Source organism: Lathamus discolor, chromosome 10 (assembly GCF_037157495.1).
Source record: "Lathamus discolor isolate bLatDis1 chromosome 10, bLatDis1.hap1, whole genome shotgun sequence".
In the NCBI taxonomy this organism is placed as follows: Eukaryota; Metazoa; Chordata; class Aves; order Psittaciformes; family Psittacidae; genus Lathamus; species Lathamus discolor.
In genome coordinates this window covers 747818-768642 of record NC_088893.1, presented here as the reverse complement: position 1 = coordinate 768642, position 20825 = coordinate 747818, and the positions used below count along the sequence as shown (strand labels likewise).

Below are 20825 nucleotides of genomic sequence, written 5' to 3'. Positions count from 1 at the left end.
GGGGTTTCTTGATAGCAAAACCTGGGCAGAGCCTCCTCTCCTGTGCATCCTAAAGAACAGGCTGATGCTTTGTGAGTCGTAGTGCTTGGTTCAAGGACTTAAGTCCTTTCTTTATGATGCGTATTGGCTTTGGAACTTAGCCAAGTCCTGCTTTTCCCTAGCTGTGGCTTTTCTTCATTTGCTTGAGCTTGCACATCAGAAGTGGAGAGTTCCTTTTCCTGTACTGAATTTTCAGTGTGTGTGCGCTGGAAAGTGTTCTTCCAGGACTGAGCGTTGGCTGTTCTACAAAACCTCATCTTCTGCCTGGCTGGAGACCACCAAAGGGACGAACAAGTGCTGTGGTGTATCTTCAGGTGCCTGGTAACTCTGGCTTGGGCTGTGTCAGCTCTCTGGTGCCCCAGTTCCTCAGTCTGTAGCGAGAATCCGGGAGTCTTTCAGGGTGTTGCAGCTCAGTCAGCATCTCTAAGGAGTTTCGTGGGCTTCACAGCAGTGTTTGGTCTCTTCTCACAAAGGAACAAGTGACAGGACATGAGGAAACAGCTTCAGTTTGCACCAGGGCAGGTTTAGACTGGAGATGAGGAGCAGTTTGTTCACTGAAGGGGTTGTCAAGCGTGGAACAGGCTGCCCAGGGCAGTGGTGGAGTCACCATCCCTGCAGGGGTTGAACAGATGTGTAGACGTGGCGCTTGGGGACGGGGTTTAGCGGTGGCCTCGGCAGCGCCGGGTTAATGTTGGACTCGATGATCTCAAAGGTCCATGTCTGTGACGTGGTGGCTGATTCCTGCAGCTGCCAGGAGCCGGGGTTGCATTTTGGTGGCTGCAGATCTGGCACTTCCAAGTTGGAATCTTTGTGCAGTGCTGAAGCTGCTGGTGACTTGAGGCCAGGAACCTCGTGAGCCTTTGCTGAAGGGGCACGTCCCCACCTCAGACCGTGTTCTGTTAGGAAACTGTTTCCAGGCTTTTCCCCCAGAGCTGCCTCTGGTTTAGTTTGTTCCTGCCCGGCGAGTTGTTGTCTGAGAGCATGGAATAGCTGATTTTATTGTTAGTGTTAGAAAAAGGGGCGAATTTTTTACGATAACTATATAAATAGTAGAAATGATTATATTTGAACAATTTATAAATCAATAGTGTGGCTTTGGAAATACTGTAATTTTGCAGTATTGTTTGTAGTTTCGTACCATAGTTATTCAGTAGCCAATGTTAACAATGGTAGGCTTGGTGGCAAGAGCCAACATAACCATATATGGTGAAGGGTATATGGGTGGATTTAAGAAAGTATTGTGAAAGTCTGTCGAAGCAGAAATTATGGACACACCAAGGGTAGTCAAGTGAGAATAAGAGAATGCTGGCGTCCACACAATGGTTGGTGTATATGCAAAGAGCAGAAAGGTGCTGCACATGTATTAGTTAATGATGTAATCCGTGTTGCATGTGTATTAGTGACCAAATTTTTAGTGTATAAATTGCGAACACGATGTGACGAGGTCGAAGCCAGATTTGGGCGAGTGCCCCTGGTTTCCCAGCGCTGCAATAAAGCACCTCATATAACCATTCCGGTGGTTATGTATTTATTCTTATGCTAACATTAGTGCCAACTTCGAGAGCTCTGCAATCTTCAGCCCTGGAGTGGAGAAGCAGGTTGGGCAGCCATAGCTGCAGTGTTGAGAGAGCATGGCGGAAAATCACAAGTCTTCGATAAGCAAAGCTCGCCGAGTCTGTGTCTCCCCAGTGGTGCCACATTTCTGTGCATTTGAGACCAAAGTGCTGTTAAATCCTGCTGGGTTGAGAGCTGCCCTCCAGGAATGGATAACCAGGACAGGGTGCTCTGTGTGGCTTCACATCTTAATGCTTGGAAGGTTTTGCCCTTGCATTGAGGAGCTGTTACAGATCTCCCTCTGAGAAATGGTCCCATGATCTCCAGGCTAAGATTTAACCCTGGCTGGATTCTCTTCCGTGCTGGTGGTGTCCTTCAGAAGCAGCAGAGATCCCCCTCATCCTCCTCCTCAGTGTTTTGATGCTCTTCTAGAACTGACCTAATGCCTGGATTCCTCCACTCCCTGTGCCTCTACCCAGGGTCACTTTTCTCTCTGTCCCATAGCTCTGTAGTTCTGCCCAGGAATGGGGTATTCAAAGTGGGGAGGCCAGAGAGAGGCCGAAACCTGCAGCAGATGAGGCTTTGGCAGCACGTTGTGGTCCCTTCTGGAATTGCTTTGTTGTGGTCCCTTCTGGAATTGCTTTGCCTGATAAATCCTGGGTGCTCATTGGTTTCCCAGGACTGTTTTCTGCTGGGAGTCACAAAGCAGGAGACGCCCTGTGTCTGCTGCTGCTGCAGCTGCTGCATTGGATGGGCTGAGGTTGGTTAGAAATCTCCCCGAGCCCCTGACGGTTCCTTGCTGTCCGTGAGTGATGGGCAGGAGCTGGGGGCAGGCAGGGCTCACGTGCAGCTCCAGCCTCCCTCCCGGTCCTCTCCTGCCCTTATCCCAGAAACGGGGGGAGGCCAACAAGAGAGAAGAGGCTGAAAATGGGCCTCCCAGCCCTCTTCGGCCTTTCCTTTGATCCCACCCACTTCTCCCCTCCTCAGTGCATGAGCTCTCTCTCACCTCTTGTGTCCATCAGTGATGACTGTGGGGATGCGTCCAGCTTTCCCAGAGTGCTGCCAGTGCCTGGCATGGGGATGTGGGGCTGGGCAGCAGCAGCAACTCCTGCGTGTGTGTCCCTGTGTGTGTGTCACCAGTGTCACCAGTTCTGTCCCGTCTCTCCCAGCAGCTCAGGCTATGGTGCTCTGGCTGTGTGGCAGCTCCAGCCCGGCCTTGCTGTGGCTGCCCGGTGACACCAGGCCCGTCCTCGCTGCTGCCACTCGCTGCCACCACACGGTGCCGGAGTCCCTCAAGTGTGCCTGGCAGTTACACCGCGGCCAGCTCGGTATGTGCTGGCTCCTGTGTCCCTGCTCCCAGCCAGTCCTGACCCTGGTCCCTGGAAGTGATTTCAGTTACCTGTGTTCTTCTGAAATGGTTTCCCCAGGACCTCTTTGGTCTGGTCTGGCGTCTGTCTGCTGAGGCCAGTTAGATGTTGGTACTTGGGTTGATACGCGGATTGACTCCACAACTCGTTAAAGTTGTAAAGTAGGTATGCTTTATTCAGCGCTGAGGTGCATGGGGATCGTTCCTCCAAAGCATGCACACCCAGGGTCGTTTTTCCTTTACATTTATTCCCTTAAGGCATACATATGCATTAGATTACTGATACGCCTATACGTATTTAGTATGTGTCCCCGCTTCGTATTATAATGAGCTAGAAGGTCCTTTGCGCCTGCGCAGTGCCCCCTCTGGTCATGGGCAGGGGTCTCAAGATGAAGTAAATGAGTCTTCCTCCTGTGGGCAGGGATCCTCAAGATGAAGTAAACGAGTCTTCCTCTTCTTAAACTTTTCACCTTTTAATCTTCGCGCATGGCTTTAGGGTTTAGTCGGTACCTCATCCATAAATCATCAGCTTCTCCCCCTTATCAATAGACCCAGACATTCGCATTTCCTTGTCAATAGTTGCTTATCAGTAGAATCAGGCCTCTGTCTCCTCCCCTTATCAGTAGTTTGTGCCTTGTTCTGTTTAGTAAGCATGATAGGTGTTTACAACAGACAATACTTTTGTTTAAGCAAGGAATTCTTCTAACTCTCTTATACAATCCCCTGTATTGTTCCCATGTACATTTATTAACCCTGTATCACTGCAGGACGCAGTGGGCGTCTTGTACAAAAGGTTTTGCATTTTATCGGTGTATACGCACAAGAAGCAGAGGGCATCTCGTGGTTGGGGTCCTGCAAGAAAGATTTTGGTTTTACCCATATGCAATCTGTCGTGGTTTAAACCGATCCACACAGCTCATCCACTCGCCCCTCCCCCCCCGACCCTCCCCACTCCCGGTGGGATAGGGAGGAGAATCAGGAGAATGTAACTCCCACGGGTTGAGATAAGAACAGCCCAGCAACCAAGGTACAACACAAATCACTACTGCTACCACCAATGATAATATTGATAAGAGAAAATAACAAGAGAATACGATACCACCGCCGAACGAGTTCGACCCCCCCGAAGAGAGAGAGTGCCCTTCCGGGTAACTCCCAGTTACCTCCCTGGGCATGACGTGCTGTGGTACGGAATACCTCTTTGGCTAGTTTGGGTCAGGTGTCCTGTCTCTGCTTCCTCCCGGCCTCCCCTCGTCCCCAGCACAGCATGAGACTCACAAAGTCCTTGGCCAGAATAAACATTACTTAACAACAGTTAAAACCAATCGGTGTTATCAGCTGTCTGCCCAGGCTGGAAGTCAAAACACAGAGCTTGAACCAGTTACTAAGAAGGAGCAAAACGGCTCCTGGTAAACCCAGGACACAATCGCAAGAAGCAGAGGGCATCTTGTGGTTGAGGTCCTGCAAGACGAGGTGGGCGTCTTGTAGAAAAGGTTTTGGATTTTACTGGTATTTGACTTACGTTGTGGCTTGTTATAGTTATGATTTTGGTCTTGTGATTTTGGTATTGGTGACAGACTGTTATAAATGTATTATTAATTGTTATCTCTGTTTCAAGTGTTGTAACTGTGGAGTGTCTATTTTGTGGCTCATTATAGTGATGATTTTGGTCTTGTGATTTTGGTATCGGTGGCAGGTTGTTATAACTGTTGTTAGTTTGATACAATTTTAGTCTCTGTCTCAAGTGTTGTAACTGTGTGGAGTGTGTCTGTGGGATCCCGTGTGTGTGTGTGTGTGTGTGAGAACGTGAGATTGATAATGGGAAATCAGCAGAGGGGAGAGATCTTGAAAAAGAGTCCTTTAGGGTGCATTTTGGCACGTTTGAAAGAACTGGGAGGGTTTCCTGGGGGCTCGGTAAATGAGAAAAGGTTGATAAAAATATTGTAACGGATGGTGGCCTTTGTATAGTTTGGAAGATCAGGAAAAATATCCTAAAAATGGAACTTGGAATTATGATACATTGTTGCAATTAATGTTGTTTTGAGGTGGCAAGGAAAATGGGATAAGTAATGTATGCAGATATGTTTTTCACTTTAAGAAACGACCCCAAGTGACAGACGGAATGTGAAATTAATATACCTCTGCCAGATCCCTTAATTTTGGCTTTGGAAAAGGGCAGGGAAAAACTGAAAGCTAAGCTGGAGAGATGTTGTTCAGATTGTGATACTGGGGAAAGATGCTAAGGAAAACCAAGAGGGCAAGGAGGGGAGCTCGGGCAGTTCCTGTGTTTGAGCGTGGGATGAGTGCTGGGGAGGCAGAGGTGGAGGGATGTCGGGCGGAGGTGGGGGAGTGGGTTCGTCTCCTATGAGACCAGATCTGTGTGTGCTGTGGGGAGTTTGGACGTTGGAAGAGAGATTGCCCTGGGGGGAGTGCCATGGGGTGGCTCCGGTGGCTGAATTGGAACTAGACTGATGGGGACCTGGGGAATCTACCCTAGCAGATCCACCTGTTAAATTAAAACTAGGGACTAGAGGAAATAAAGTGGAATTTTAGTGGATACAGGAGCAACTTATGCGGCATTAAATCAGAGGGAAAAGAATTTGTTACAGATTTGGGAGCTACTGGTCACCAAGAAAAAGAGGAAAAAAAAAAAAAAGGAGGCGTTCTTTCTGAAACCCTTAAACTACAAATTGGGAAAACAAATGGGAAAGCATAAATTTTATGCATGCTAAATTCTCCGAAATGTTTAGGATGAGACGCAACATTTAAAGAAGGCAAAATGGAATTAAGAGTTAAAAATGATCAATTAAATGCAGTTTTGAGTTTCTCTTTAATTCAACAGAAAAGCAAACAGGAGGACCTCCCTGAAATAGAAGAAATCCTTAATCAGGTATATCTGGGAGTATGGGCGTGTGAAGTTCCAGGTAAGGCAAAAAATGCTTTGCCTGTTGAAGTAGGAATAAAAAGGGTGGTGGGGGCTGCCCAATTAGAATAAAACAATATCCCCCTAAAATTGCAGGGAAAGGGAATTAAAAATCATTGATAAATTTTAAAATATAAATTATTAATTGAATGTGAATTGGAATATAATACTCCTGTCTTGCCGGTAAAGAAATAAAGTTGCAGATTGGTTCAAGATCTCAGAGCAATCGACAAATTTGTAGAGGATATTAATTCAGTAATAGCTAATCCGTATACCTTATTGACTAAATTGAATAATAATCAGAAATGGTTTGCCGTCTTGGATTTAAAGGACTCTTTGTTTACCATTGGCCAAAGAAAACCAGAATTTATTTGCTTTTGAATGGGAAAATCCTGACACAGTAAGGAAAACCCGATTAACTTGGACAGTATTACCTCAAAGGTTTAAAAACAGTCCAGCGAGTTTTCAAAATCAGCACTGGCACTAGAATCATGGAAACCACCCACTCAGACGGGGACTCTGTTACAAGATGTGGATGACCTATTAATTGCCATAGAAACAAAGGAAGAACGTGTCCAGTGAATGGTGGGATTATTGAGTTTTCTGGGACTGAGTGGTTATTGGGTATCCAGACAAAAGGCCCAACTAATCCAAACCTGAGTTTCCTACCTAGGATATGAAATAACAGGAGAACAGAGAGAACTTGGAACTGCTCGAAAAGAAGCCATTTGTCAAACTCCACGACCATCGACCACCAAGTTGCTCCGGACATTCCTGGTAATGACTGGACGATGCAGGCTTTGGATGCATGATTCTAGTGTTCTGGTAAGACCCCTATGTGAACTGTTAAAAGAAACCCCTCTCTCTTTGGAATGGACTGTTTCAGCAGAGGAGGGCTTTAGAAATTTAAAAGACAAAGCTAATGAGAACTGCAGCTCTGTGTCTGGATGTGACTGAATCCTTTTGGCTATATTCCTATGAAGAGCAGTGAATAGCTTTGGTGGTCCTTACTCAGAAACCCAGGACCCTATAAGAGGGCAGTGGTGTATTTTTCAAAACAGCTGGATGAAGCGAGCAAAGGATGGCCTGGATGCCTAAGGGCTGTGGCAGCAGTTGTCATGAATACTGAAGAGGCTCACAAATTTACCTTGGGACAAAAGGTTACTGTGCTAGTGTCCCATGTTGTATCAGCAGTCCTGGAACAGAAAGAAGCCCACCGGTTATCTCCGTCATGTTTTTTTAAAATACCAGGCCACCCTTGTGGAACACAATGATATAGAAATCGTGGTCACTAATGTTGTCAATCCAGCATCCTTTTGCAGGAACAACCAACAGGAACTATTAACACACAACTGCTTGGCCACTATAGAGACTGTGTATTCAAGCTGACCTGATTTGAAAGAAACCTCTGGAACATACTGAACGAGAGCCCTGGAACTGGCTAAAGACAAAAGGATAAATATTTGGACTGATTCTAAATATGCATTTGGCATGGTCCGTGCGCATGGTGCCACCTGGAAAGAACGAGGACTTTTGAACACGAAACAGATTAAACATGCTACAGAAATTCTACGACTACTGGAAGCTGTTCAGCTACCTGAGGAAGGAGCTATTATGTGTTGAGAGAAGGAGGCACAAAAGCACAATGTAATCAGTTCTAAGTAAGGTTAAGTTTGATGGCTTTGTAATGGAAAATAACTGCGGTGCTTGAAGGTAGCCGACATAGTTTCAGGACCTTAGGACCTTAGTACAAAAAGTGTATGGAAAGCAGAATAGAAAAACCTTACCTGGGGATGGGGAGTATCTGGGACTAGCAGATGCCCAGGATGGGAGCAGTTAAACTAACTGATAAGTAGGAGGACAGGCTGATTGTTATGTTTGTGGTGTTAATGAACCCATTAAGCTGGTGTAAACATCTACTGGGCAGTATCACAAGTCTAGCAGATGTCCAGGATGGGAGCAGTTAAACTAACTGATAAGTAGAAGGACGGGATGATTGCTATGTCTGTGATGTTAATTAAGCTGGTGCTTCAAAGACTGCCAGGAGTTATGAGGATTGTTGGGAGAAGTAAAGGACCCTTAAAAACCACCATCACAGTTTTTGTATGCTTGTGGGAAACTTTTCAGAAAATGATGTAATTCATGTGCAGCCTCATATATAAGGATGGCCTGTATAGCAATACGGGGACTATCCCCCGTATCTCCCGGCGCCGCAATAAAGAATACCTGCTTGTCAACTTGAAACTCTGTTGGTGAGTTTGTTCCTGGAGTTTTCTCCGAACCAAGGCAAAGGTACCATTGTTATCTTTGATTGCTGGCTGTTTCCAGGCTGAAAGTAAAAGGAAGGGACTTCACTCTTTCCAGTTTGTCCTTCCCCAAAACTGGGTGTTTTTTGAGACCTCCAGCTTTCCCTGAGCAGGGAAAATCCTATGGAGCCATAGAGGTGTCCAGGGGTTGTTCTGCCCACCCTGAGCTGCAAGTCTGCATCATGAGAGAGAAAGATAGCTGGTGCTGGCTCCCAGCTCCTTCCTGGGCCCTGCAGAGGTTTGTGACCAGCAGCTTCCACCCTTGTGACCGTGCCCTGGGCCAGGAGAAGCAGGCACTTCCCACGGGGATGGCCACTTGCTGCATCCCACTCCTCCCCAGTACGTCCCGGAGGGTCCGAGCACAGGGCTGGGGACCAAAGGGTGCTGAGAAGAGGGTGTTCAAAGAGGCCTCTCTGCAGCACCCATGCCCTGGAGCTTGGGGGCTATTCCTGGGTGCGTGAAAGGAGGCATGGGACTCCTTTGGGAGGCATGGGACTTCCTGCTGGGAAGAGTTCTCTTGTGCTGTGCGTTCATGAAAGCAAGCACCTCACTGGCTGTTTGCCTTTAGGTATTAGAGAAGTGAGTGGTTTCCCTGGGCTGGAGGAAAGATGGATTGATTTTGGCCACGCAAAGCTCTTCCCTGAGAACACGTCCCTGCTGCTGCTCACAGACAGCGTCACCTTCAGGTGCAAACCCAGACAGGACACATCACCCAGCCAAGTGCAGGCGATGTGAGTGGAGGCAGCAGTAATTGGGCTGACGGCGATGGCCCTGGCCATGCTCATGGGCGGGAAGGATGGAGTGAGAGCTGGGACGTGTTGCGTTCCCCTGTAGGTGATGGGCTCTGCTATGAAGGTTGGTGGTTCACGGTGTCATGGGCATTGCTTATAGAGTTGCATTTTACCATTTGCGCACTTTTAATCCCTGTGTTTTTACTCTTGGTGCTTTGCAAATCCTTATCACAGTTCTCTTAGGGCTTCTCAAGCCCTGCTGGAGCTGGAGGAATGCTTAAATCCTTCATCTCCTACTTCCTAATGAGCCTTGTCCTGCCTTTGCTGCCGGTGCTCAAGGTCCCCACCTCAGAGCCGGGGGGAGGCTTCCCCTGCTGATGATGGGTGATGCTGCTTTAGCAGTGCTGAGCCCTGGTGCTCTCACCTCCTGCCCTGGCATCACTCGGGGCTCTGAAATAGGCTCATAGAAGGGTCACAGACACTCCCTCTCTTCCCCAGGTCCCACCACCAGCAGTTGTAGCAGCCCGTGAGCTGAGGCAGGAAGAAAAGCTGGCCCCAAAACGAACCCCCGTGCTGCACCGGGGCCCGAGGAAGAGTTGTCGGCTTCCTCCCTGGCTGAGCTGACAGCCCTGGCACCGTTCAGAGGCGTGGTGGCCATCAGCCTGAGCTTCAGTTCCTGCCGGGAGCAGCCCAGCAGAGGGGTGATGCTGGTGGGGCTCCTTGGCTGGGTGACAGCGCCAGCTCGATGGTGACCCCAAGACTGCCATTCCCATGACATGTGCCCTTGGGGACCTGCCTTGGCTTCAGTCCTAGCAGGGTCATGGTGGCAGCGGCTGCTCCATCGGCTGGTAGATGAAGAGCAGGAGCGGGGTTTGCTTTTGCCTTTCCACTTCCTGTCAGAGCACAAGGACTGAGAGCTCCTTCGCGTGTAGGTGGCCAGAGGGGCAAACCTGGCTGTGAAATGGTGCGGTGCAGTACAGTGCCAGGGGACAGATAACACTGAGAGTGTTGAGTGGTGAGAGCTCGTCTCTCAGCCCTCTCTGGGGCACTGCCGTGGTTGACAGCCAGCTCCCTGCAAGCCCTGGAGAGGCAGACCCCTTTGCTGCCAGAGCTTGGGTCCCCTATAAAGCATTGAACCACAGGGTGATTTGTGTCGGAAGGGACCGTAAAGCCCACCCAGTTGTAACCCCTGGCACGGGCAGGGACCCCTTCTACTGGAGCAGCTTGCTCCAAGGCCCTGTGTCCTACCTGGCCTTGAGCAACAGCCACAGCTTCTCTGGGCACCCTGTGCCTGCGCCTCAGCACCCTCACAGGGAAGAGCTTCTGCCTAAGAGCTCATCTCAGTCTCCCCTCTGGCAGGTTAAAGCCATTCCCCTTGTCCTGTCCCTACAGCCCCTTGTCCAAAGCCCCTCTCCAGATTTCTTGCAGAATAATACAAGAAATTTCTTGCAGGCTTCCTACAGCAGAAGCACAGCACAATGCAATGCTGCTGCAATGATTTTCTGGAGAACTTTTAGCTCGAAGACCAGCATCAAGATGCTGCCATGTATCTAGGCTGTAAAAGTGCAATTTCATGGACTCTGAAATGCGCCCTCTAAGTGTGGCCATGACTGTTCTGCTGCAGTTCCCTTAAACCTCCAGCTGCAGAGAGGACCCTGGGGGGTTTCCACTTCAAAACAAGGCAACAAGATGTGTGTCTCCATAGCTTCCACCAGGGATGTCTTCAGACCCTTCACCCCTGAGGGTGCCTGTTTCAGGTAACAAAGTCATTTGTTCCCAGGGGAAGATTTCACTCAAACTTAGAGAAGTAGTTACAGAAATCCCCATCTTAAAGGCAAAATCTATGTCACCCCCTGGTGAAAGTGCCATAGAAGCAGCCCTGGTGTCCCGTGCTGGCAGGCAGGAAGGTGCAGACCCGCAGTGTGGCTGCCGAAGAATAACACTCTCTCTTTTCCCAGGTGCAGCTCAGCAGCAGAAGGGGAGAGTCAGTGACCAGCAGGAGGTACAGGGGGAAACGTGGCAGCTCGTGGGCACAGGCAGCTGGGACATGCCCACTGCTGGCTTGAGGAAGATGCACTAAGCTCGAAAAACTGGGTGCTGGGTATAAAAGCAGGAAGTTGATCCATTTTTGTAAGCGAAGGCTGCGAAGGCTGCAAAGTGCCTGCACTTTTCCGGCTGCACACATACTTCCCCTCCACCTCCCTCCTAGTCAGAGCCAAAGGCAGCCTGACCCTGCAGGGCTGTGCAGCCCTGGGACAGTTTGGGGCAGCAGCAGCAGCAGCAAAGAGGCTACAGAGAACCGTGCAGATAGTCACAGAATCCCAGCCTGGTTTGGGTTGGAAGGGACCTGAGAGCTCCTCCAGTTCCAGCCCCTTCCATGGGCAGGAACACCTTCCACTGGAGCAGCTTGCTCCAAGCCCCTGTGTCCAACCTGGTCTTGAACACTGCCAGGCATGGGGCAGCCACAGCTTCTCTGGGTACCCTGTGCCAGCGCCTCAGCACCCTCACAGGGAAGAACTTGTGCCTCAGAGCTCATCCCCCCCTGCTTCCTGGTCTCATGAATTCGTGTGAAGCACTCCCTCAGGGCTGGGTGTACCTGATGGGCTGAGCCAGTTTTGCATCCATGGGGTGCTGGGACCAATGTTCCCCCGCCACTATGGTGGGTAAAGCCATCTGGGCTTTACGCAGCTGCTGCCTCTGCCAGCTCTTTGTTGCGTGCAGACGGTCAGCAGCTCGGCACCCCTCCTGATCCCAAAATGACCTCTGGAGAAGTCCCACCTTTGGTGTTTTCTTTGGCCTTCTCTAGGCCTTGCATGTGGAGGAGTCTCGCGTGGAAAGCGCGGAGGTGGAGGATGTGATGAGCATTTACGTCTAAACTGGAGGCAGCATTGACCAGCCGCAGCTGAGGGTGACACCAGATGTCATGTATGCACCCATCAAGGCATCCTGATCCACCAGGACCAGGCACTGGACCTCCCACCTCCTGCCGTGACTGTGGAAGCTGCCTCGAGCAGGAGCCTTGCAGAACGTCGTTGTGCCTCCAAGCAGAGAAGATGTCTTTGTTGCTGATGCTTCATCCCCAGGGCTCCCCCTCCAGCAGCTATGCATGCTGAGCCTTGGCTGGAAAGGATTTGGAGCATCAGGAATGCATTAGTTTGCCTGGAAAGTTCCTCTTGAATTGGAAGGACGAGCTGGTTTCAGCTTCTCCTTGAGACTTCCTGTGAATACAGAGTCACCCGAAGGAAAAGAAAGATGCTGAAGGCAAATCAGTGGGAGCTTGCTGCCAGACTCCCCTCAGTTACAGGGTAACAGAGAGCATTACATGGATTTTAATCATGAGTCCCATGTTCACTACCCCAAGTCTTGTCATTAAAAGAATATATGAAGTTCCTTTGTCCTGAGAAGTTGTCTGTACGTTTGCAAGTGTGTGAGTAATTGCTGAGTAATGCAGTTTGCTTGAGCCCACAATCCCAGGGCAACAGTTCCTCTGTTCTGAAATGTCCCCACTGTAGCACAAGGGGAAGGGGCTTTCTGTGCAGTGCTGTTCCTGGCACAAAATGCCACTTGCTCAGAAGGGTGGGATGCACGTGTGGAAGGCAGCTGAGCCATGTCATTCCAGTTTAAAGGGCCGTGTCTCCCTCAGCAGCACCAGGCATCTTTAAAAATGCAGGGAGGGCACACATGGAGTTTTGTTTCCCTCTGGCTTTCAGGGAAAGCCAGGCACCCTGTACCCTGCATGCTATGGAGGGGTGAGAGCCTTGGGCATCTTCTGACCACAGCTGCTCTTGGCACATGCTGTGATGGAGAGGGGTGATGGGCACAGGTTACTCCTGGGGAGATCCCAACTGGACACAAGAAGAACATGTTTCACCATGAGAACTATCAGCCACTGAATCATCTCCCCAGGGAAGTGGTGAAATTCCCAGGGGAATTGGACCCTGTTGAGATCCTGCTGGACAGGGTGCTGGGCCAACTTGTGCTCCTGGTAGCAGAGTTGGTAGCATCATGCTCTCGGAATGCTGCACTTGGGGCTGTAGTTCAGCCTGGGGAGGAGCAGCTCTCACGCATCTGAGGCCGGGAAGCGCCCTCAGGGAGCCGCAGGGCTGCAGCCGGGCTCTCACCTCACTGTGCACGGAGCAGGGAGGAACCTGCAGGACTTAATCTGGATGGAAGAGGTGAGAGGAGCTGAGGCTGGCCCCATGTGCTCCATAGTGCTCTCTGGTCCCTCCTGCTTCCACCTTCTCTCCCTCACTTCTCTGCTCTGCCCCGCCCCCCACCCCGGGCTCCCACCACAGAAGATGTCACCTTCACCTACACTGTGCCCCCCACCTCTCTGTTTAACCCATCCTGCAGCCATACCAGCTGCCTCTGCTCTGTCACTTCCTTCTCTGAGCAGCTCCTTGCAGAGCTTGCCCCCCACCGGCCCTTCTTTGCTCTTTGGAGCTCTTAAAAGTCGGTGTGGCTTTCCCTGTGGCTGCAAATGGCTCAGTACTGCTGGGCCCTCTCTGGCTGCCCTTCAGAGCAGTCTCTCTCTCTGGATAAGTGTAGCTTTGTATCTGAGACCTCAAGTGTCACCCTGGTTCTCTTCATGGCCTTGCTGCTTGTCATTGTTTATTCCTCCACATTTTCATCCATCCCAGGTGGCTGAACATCATCCTTTGAAGCTAGTGCTGAATGGGGGGGAGACCCGGTGACAAAGGACGTGGTCAAGGCACCCAATGCCTTCACGTCGGATTTTACCAGCAAGACTGGCCTTCAGAGAGCACCCACAGCATGGAGAGCTCCCTCAGTGGGATGGGCTCAGGTCGGGATCAGCACAGGACATGCCAGTTGACCCTGAGGGGATGTGCCCCTTTGTGCTGAGGGAGCTGAGAGCACCATGAGACTGCTCCTGGAAACCTCTGAAAAGAGGTAGGAGACACTCAGGGGCTGCAGCAGTGTGGGAGGCGGAAGAGAGAAGGGCTCATGCTCCTCAGCTTCACGTCTGCTGATGGTCACCTGCTCCTCTCACCTCTCCCCAACCACAAGAAGCCGCTGGCCCCAAGCAGCAGGTGAGCAAACACTTCCTGGCAGCTGCTGTGAGCAGGATGGTGCTGCTTTATCTGTTGTTTGGGCTCTCCCGGCCCCTCAGAAGGTGCAGCACAAGAGCCAGAAAAGCTTTTAATATACTTGTGAGAGGAGTTAACCACGAGCAGGAACCTGCACTGGTCTGGCTTGTAGCTCTTCTGAGGTTAAGAGAGAACAATGGTTTTAAAGTTTCCTTCCAGCAATCTGGAAGGATTAACATGACCGGAGTGGCCTGACAGATACAACTGCTCCTTGGAGCAGTTAAAGAGGGGGACATGGGTGATGGCGACATGGTGGGTGGGCAGCACTCATCTACGCCAGCTCCTCCTGCCTGCAAGCAAGTGAACTATGAGCCTGTGTCGTGGTTTAAGTGCAGTCAGTAACTCAGACCCACACAGCCTGCTCGCTCAATGACACCTGCAACTGTTCAGGACGTGGAGGCTCCCTTGGATGCAGAGCCTGGGGCAGAGCCCAGCACAGCCCCTCTCATCCCAGCAGCAGGTGAGGCTGGAGAAGACATGGTGTCTCCCACGTCTATAGAAGAGCAGAAAGAGGCCATGACAGTAGACGTCTCTCCGGCTGCTGAGGAAGAGCAGCGCCGGTACCAGCTTCCTCTGTCTTTGTTGAGCAGGAGGCAGAAATGGAGGCAGAAGCAGAGGCAGAGAGAGGCAGGCCTTTGCCCTGCTCAGCCCCACAGCAGCGGAGCTGGTTCTTCAGGAAACAGCCAGGCGCCCACTACAGGAGAGTCATTGAGGTGCTGCAGTGGGGCCAGAGAAGGGCAATGGGGCTGGTGAAGGGTCTGGAGCACATATGTGATGAGGAATGGCTGAACGACCTGGGGGCATTTAGTCTGGAGAAGAGAAGGTTTAGGGGGAACCTTCTTGCCCTCTGCAGCTACCTGACAGTACCTCAGTCCAGAGGAGCAGCCTCCCTCAGGAGGCAGCAATTCCCCTGGAAGCCCCCGGCAGTTCAGCCGTGGAAGATGCCCATGGGTAAAGAGGGGAAAGCCCATTGCCAGCCTGCTGAGGGCAGGCCAAGCGAGCAGAGAAGGCGAGAGGTGAGGGCCGGGGCAGGAGGGAGAGGCCAGTGGTGGGAAGGGGCTGCTCGGAGCTGCCTCGGTGACAAGGCCAGGCTTGCCCACACTGCTTGGGCCGCTGTGCCAAGGCAGCCGCCTCCATCACACACCTTTTCCTCCTCCTCCTGCATGCAGGTGACCCACAGGCAGCCCAGAGAAGTGCCTCAGGGCAGCCCGAGCCAGGCGTCATCCCACCATGGGATCACGCTCCAACGGCTGCGCTACCCAGAGAGGATTCAGGCTGTCGACATCCGCCAGAGCGCAGGTAGGCAGCCCCAGGGAGACGGGGCCAAATGTCTTCCCGACCCCAGGAAATGCTGACGGGCAGGCGGGAATTGCAGGAGGGAGCAAGCTGAACCCCCGTGCCGTGCCCCCCGCAGGATGCCCGGGCATGCGGGGTTGCTGTGGGAAGTGCCCATGGACTGCGGGTGGCCAGCCCTCTCCCCAGCCGGCTCTGGGAGCAGGAGGCAGCCGCCTGCGGGACTGAGCCCAGCCCTGCGGTTGGCAGGGGAGCCCAACAGCCTGAGCTCGGCCAGCTGGGACGTGGGCACAACGGACACCGTCACACAGCCTCTCTCCTCGGCTTCTTTTGCAGATGGGCAGCCTGGAGCGCCGAGTGGTGCTGCCCAGCACCAGCGGGTCGAAACAGGAGCAGACCCTCCGTCTGCCACCGCTGGTGACAATGGCACCCCGGCCACCGCCTCGCTCAGCGAGAGCAGTCAGCAGCTGCTGCAGGCTGCCACCTGTAACACCAGCAGCCTCTGAAGCTTCCGGCAGCGTGAGCGACTCGGCCATTGCCACTTCAAGCAGCAACCCACAGCAGCTTCTAACAGCTTCTGCCCAGCTGCGCCGCGTCCCCAGTTACGGCAGCAGAGATACATGGCTGGAGACCTGTCAGCCTGCTCTACGCAGGTCCACAGGCTCTGCTCCCACAACAAAGAACTCTGGGAGCACGAGCACAGTGCTGCGCAAGCACACCACTGGGAGCCAGGGACCCTGCCAGCAGTCAACAGCCGCAGGGACACAAATGAGAAGAGACATGTTCCTGGCAGCCAACAGCAGCAAGGCCCCAGCCACTCAGCCCACACTGAGGAGCACTGGGCAAGCGGCACAGCCCCTGCCAGCAATGTGGGCAGCGGGCAGCAAGGGCAGCCTCAACAGCAGCGTGCTGTGGCGGCACCAGAAGGTGTTTCCCCAGCATCTGCCCACGCTGCCCCACATCAAGACTTCAGAGCAGCCAAAGAGGAGCTGCCTTCCTGCCGCAGAGGAGGAGAGACAGTGTGTTGAGGACATCGAGAACATACTGTCCCGAGTAAAAGTCCTAAAATTACGAAACATCTGGGTCAACCCCCTCGTCCCAGAACTCTACCAAGACCCGCGAGTGGATATCCAGCCTAGATCCAGCAGCCAAAGCAGCGTAGGCATGGGTGAAGAAGGAGAGGCAACCGGAGACCTGCAGAGCGTGTCTCCTGCCCCAGCCATTCCCATGCACAGCGAACCAGCACCTGCTACCCTGGCTGGAGCTGCTGAGGAAGAGCGGCACCGCGCACCTGTCGCTGCCGTGTCAGAAGTGGAGGAGGAAGCACCGGTACCAGCTTCCCCTACGTTTGTCGAGCAGGAGGCAGAAATGGAGGCAGAAGCAGAGGCACAGAGGAATGCCTTTGCCCTGCTCAGCCCCACTGCGGCGGAGCTGGTTCTTCAGGAAACAGCCAGGTCCGTCGTCAGTGATGTCCTGCACAAGGCTTTGGCTGCGTTCCAGGCCACATCCATTGCCCAAAGCCATGTGGATGTGTCCATGGCAGCAATGACAGCTACAGCTGTTCCGGGTGTGGAGTCTCCTTTGGATGCAGAGCATCAGGCAGAACCCAGCACAGCCCCTCTCATCCCAGCCGCAGACAAGGCTGGAGAAGACATGGTGCCTCCCATGTCTATGGAAGAGCAGGAAGAGGTCATGACAATAGAGGTCGCCCTGGCTGCTGAGGAAGAGCAGCGCCACCCACCTCTTGCTGCCATGGAACAAGAGGAGGAGGAAGCACCGGTACCAGCTTCCCCCGGCTTTGTCAAGCAGGAGGCAGAAATGGAGGCAGAAGCAGAGGCACAGAGGAATGCCTTTGCCCTGCTCAGCCCCACTGCGGCGGAGCTGGTTCTTCAGGAAACAGCCAGGTGCGTCGTCAGTGATGTCTTGCAGAAGGCTTTGGCTGCTTTTCAGGCCACATCCGTTGCCCAAAGCCATGTGGATGTGTCCATGGCGGCAATGACACCTGCAACTGTTCAGGGCATGGAGCCTCCCTTGGATGCAGAACTTCGGGCAGAGCCCAGCACCGCCCCTCTCATCCCAGCAGCAGGCGAGGCTGGAGAAGACATGGTGTCTACCACGTCTATAGAAGTGCAGGAAAAGCCCTTGACAGTAGACATCTCCCTGGCTGCTGAGGAAGAGCAGCGCCGTACACCTCTTGCTGCCACGGAACAAGAGGAAGTGGAAGCACCGCTACCAGCTTCCCCTGGCTTTGTCGAGCAGGAAGCAGAAGCAGAGGCACAGAGGAATGCCTTTGCCCTGCTCAGCCCCACTGCGGCGGAGCTGGTTTTTCAGGAAACAGCCAGGTGCCTCGTGAGTGATGCCCTGCACAAGGCTTTGGCTGTGATCCAGGAAAGAGACAGGCAGCCCCAGGAGCAGCAGGACATTGATGAAAGCCGTGTGGGTGTGTGGAACGGAGCAAGGAGGCCTGCAGTAGATGAGGACACTGAGACTCCTGTACGACCTGCTCAGAGGCGACTCACACTTATTGAGAGAGTTGTGCAGGTCTCCTTCAGGCACAAAGTGAGGAGAGCACCTGGAAAGCATCAGGGAGAGGCCAGCACAGCTGTTGCCTCCCCACCATTACACAAGGATGAACCGGCAGCGTCTCCTGCAGCCGTTCAGGACACCAAGGCTGAGCCAGGTATGCCTCTGAGTCAAGCGGCACCGAGACAAGGGCGGCACCAGCGTGTGCACGATTTCGGCTGTGCCCTGTCTTCCCCTCCCTGGGCGAGGGCTGAAAGCCGTTCGTGGAAAGCCCCCGAGGGAGAACCTCGGTGGCGGGTGCCAGCAGGAGCTTGTGCGGCGCCCGCCCAACCCCGTGCCTACAGCTCTCCTTTCCCCACAGGCATCGCCACCCTCCCAGATGCTGGAGCATCCCAACAGCGACGACCAACCCGCTTCAGAAGGGCGCTGAAAGCTCTGCGCAGGGCTTTCCGCTTCTCCTGTGTCAGCTCAAAAGTGGAGGAGTAGTGCCCCACTGCCAGCTCCAGACCCGAGGGAGCTGCGCCGAGGACATCGTGCTATAGCCTGTGTTTGCTGCGGACACTTTCTCAGGCCAATAAATCATATCCCTTTGTCCCCAGTGCTTGCCTCTGCCTTCTCCAGCTTTTCTCTTGTTTCAGTAGCACAGAAGCCTGCAGAGCGACCTCTTTCCTTGCAGAACTTCTCAGCTGCTGACCTTGCATGCCTGCTGGCTCTTGTGCAAGCACTGGAGCAATGCAGTGAGAAGCTGGCAGTGTTTCCGGAAGCAGACCTGTAAATGGGCAGCAGATGGGTGACCCCGCTCAATCCCTCACTTCCCCATCCTAGAGCTTCCAACCAACCGAGCACAGGGGGTCTCGCAGCTGCCCCGAGCCGTGGCCTTGTGTCCCCGCGATTGCAGCAGAAGAAGGACAGGGAGGTGGCCCTGAGGCTGCAGATGTACTTGTGCAGGAATGCGCGCACAGCTCTTGGTTTGTGTTTGAGGTTGGGAAACCGCCTCGTACTCCTGGCCGCCCTGTGCGCAGCTGGCATGCGAAGCTCCACAGTGCAACTGGAGCAAGCGAAGAACAGCTTTATCTTGCTGGAAACCAGCTCTAAAGACTGTGTCTGGGAAGCTGCAGTGTAGCCTAACCCCTCGCATGGCCTTCGCTTCCCTCCTTGACCTCATGTGCCCAGCTATTTCCCCACTCGGGGCCTGTGCCCATGAAGGCAGAGACAGAATGCCTCAACAGGAGGTCCCAGAAGTCAGGTAGGGAAGTCATGGGGAGGGGCCTGGAGCAGCTTCTCTTGACTGACTGCTGTGTCAGTCGGTCCAGGAACCAGGCGAGAAAAGCTTCCACAAGTGCAGGAACCGGGGCCAATAAACAGGGACATGTGTGAGCCTCTGGGGCCCTCTCTCCACACCAAACACCCGCATTGGCAGACCACTGATCTCTCAATTTCTCTGCCTCCCCGACAACCTCGCATGGCCTTCGCTTCCCTCCTTGACCTCATGTGCCCAGCTATTTCCTCACTCGGGGTCTGCGGAAGATAAACGGATAGCACGCTGAATAATGTAATCAGAATCTGATGTTTATTCACTTTAGAGCACTGCCTTTTATAGCTTCCATTCTTGGTCACGCGCTTAAGCTTTACAATGATTGGTTTCTACACATAATGCAAAAACAGCTGATTGGTTCCTTCTTCAGCATCCAGGAATTGTTTCCCTCCTGCAGAACTTCCACGTACGTGGCCATAATTTTGCCCTGAAGTAACCTGTGAACTAGGCCGTTAATCCTTACTACGAACTCTAACCAATGGCAAGAGTCCTGGATCGCTAACATGCCCATTGTTTGTTAAAAAGCTCTCAACAAATCCCCCTTCTTTATTTTGAGTGATCCAGACCCCTTTAGTCATTTGCGATACTACAGACATTAAGCAATGCCATACTATACTACTAATAATAACAAAGACTATAATGCTTAATAATATCATAATGCCTGATTTAAACACATTAGCAAACCATCCAGTAATACCTAAACTTCGGAGGCAACCACCCAAGCCATGATTGATTGTTAATTTTTTCATGTTATCTTTTAATTGGGATGTTGATGAATTGAACTAGAATGATCAGATAGATTCATACAACACATTCCTTCAAAATCTTCACAACCATGGCCCTTTGCTAAAAGCAAAAAATCAATGGCTGCATGATTTTGTAAAACTGCATGCCTAACACTGCCTAAATCTTCTAATAATTCTGATAAGACATTAGATGTGATATTAATCTGCTTTGCAGTCCAGCAAGCTAAATAAAAATGGACATAAAAACTCTTCTGACTTCACCTAACATATTAACATTATCATCACAGTTTGGTCCTAGTTGTTCTACTGATCTTCTTTTTCGTTGCTCGGTTTTACTTTTATAAAATGATATCATATCCCTCTTGCTGGGAACAAACATCATCAGCTTCCCTATATAACACGGCCCTCCATGAACATTTTTTAGTACCCCTTGCCAAGCTCTATGTCCACAGATTAAAAAAAAAAAATCCTTTAGGAAATTGTTTTGATGAATTATCATTCCAAATAGAAAGTTTACTACCTAGGGTCTCAGCACCTATTGCTCCATTGCAAAATGCATTTTTTCTATAATTTTTATAGTCATAATTACTCAACATATTGGTCCATTGTGTCCAAATATATTTCTTATAAAAATTTAGCTCTGTAGATGCCAATCCTCCAAAATAAAAACATGACCCATTGCCTGCTAAGGATCCCCAGAGATCTAACTCCTGAGCGTCCCAAGGCATTGTGGCGTTTAAGGTGTTAATGATCATTGTTCCAGCCATCCCTGTTTGATTCACTTCCCCAAAACAGCAAGCTGGTTTGTTTTCTGGAACAGTACAATCATAAATTCTATGACATGTCTGATTAATGAAAGAGCTATTTAAAACCATCCTGTTATTTATCCAATTGGTCCAGTCTGCCAGGCGCAGGTAAGGG

At 51.8% G+C, this 20825-nt stretch overlaps 2 long non-coding RNA genes across 2 annotated transcripts; one reads left to right on the top strand and one right to left on the bottom strand.

Annotated features, from left to right (window-relative positions):
* Positions 1–3114: 3114 nt before the first annotated feature.
* Positions 3115–4117, bottom strand: LOC136019980 (uncharacterized). Its single transcript, XR_010615142.1, has 2 exons — positions 4059–4117; positions 3115–3811 (listed from the first exon to the last, which is right to left on the bottom strand). It is a non-coding gene; the product is annotated as an uncharacterized LOC136019980 (long non-coding RNA).
* A 121-nt stretch (positions 4118–4238) lies between these two features.
* LOC136019902 (uncharacterized) lies at positions 4239–8119 on the top strand. The gene is made up of 2 exons (XR_010615110.1): positions 4239–4432; positions 6556–8119. It is a non-coding gene; the product is annotated as an uncharacterized LOC136019902 (long non-coding RNA).
* Positions 8120–20825: the final 12706 nt, after the last annotated feature.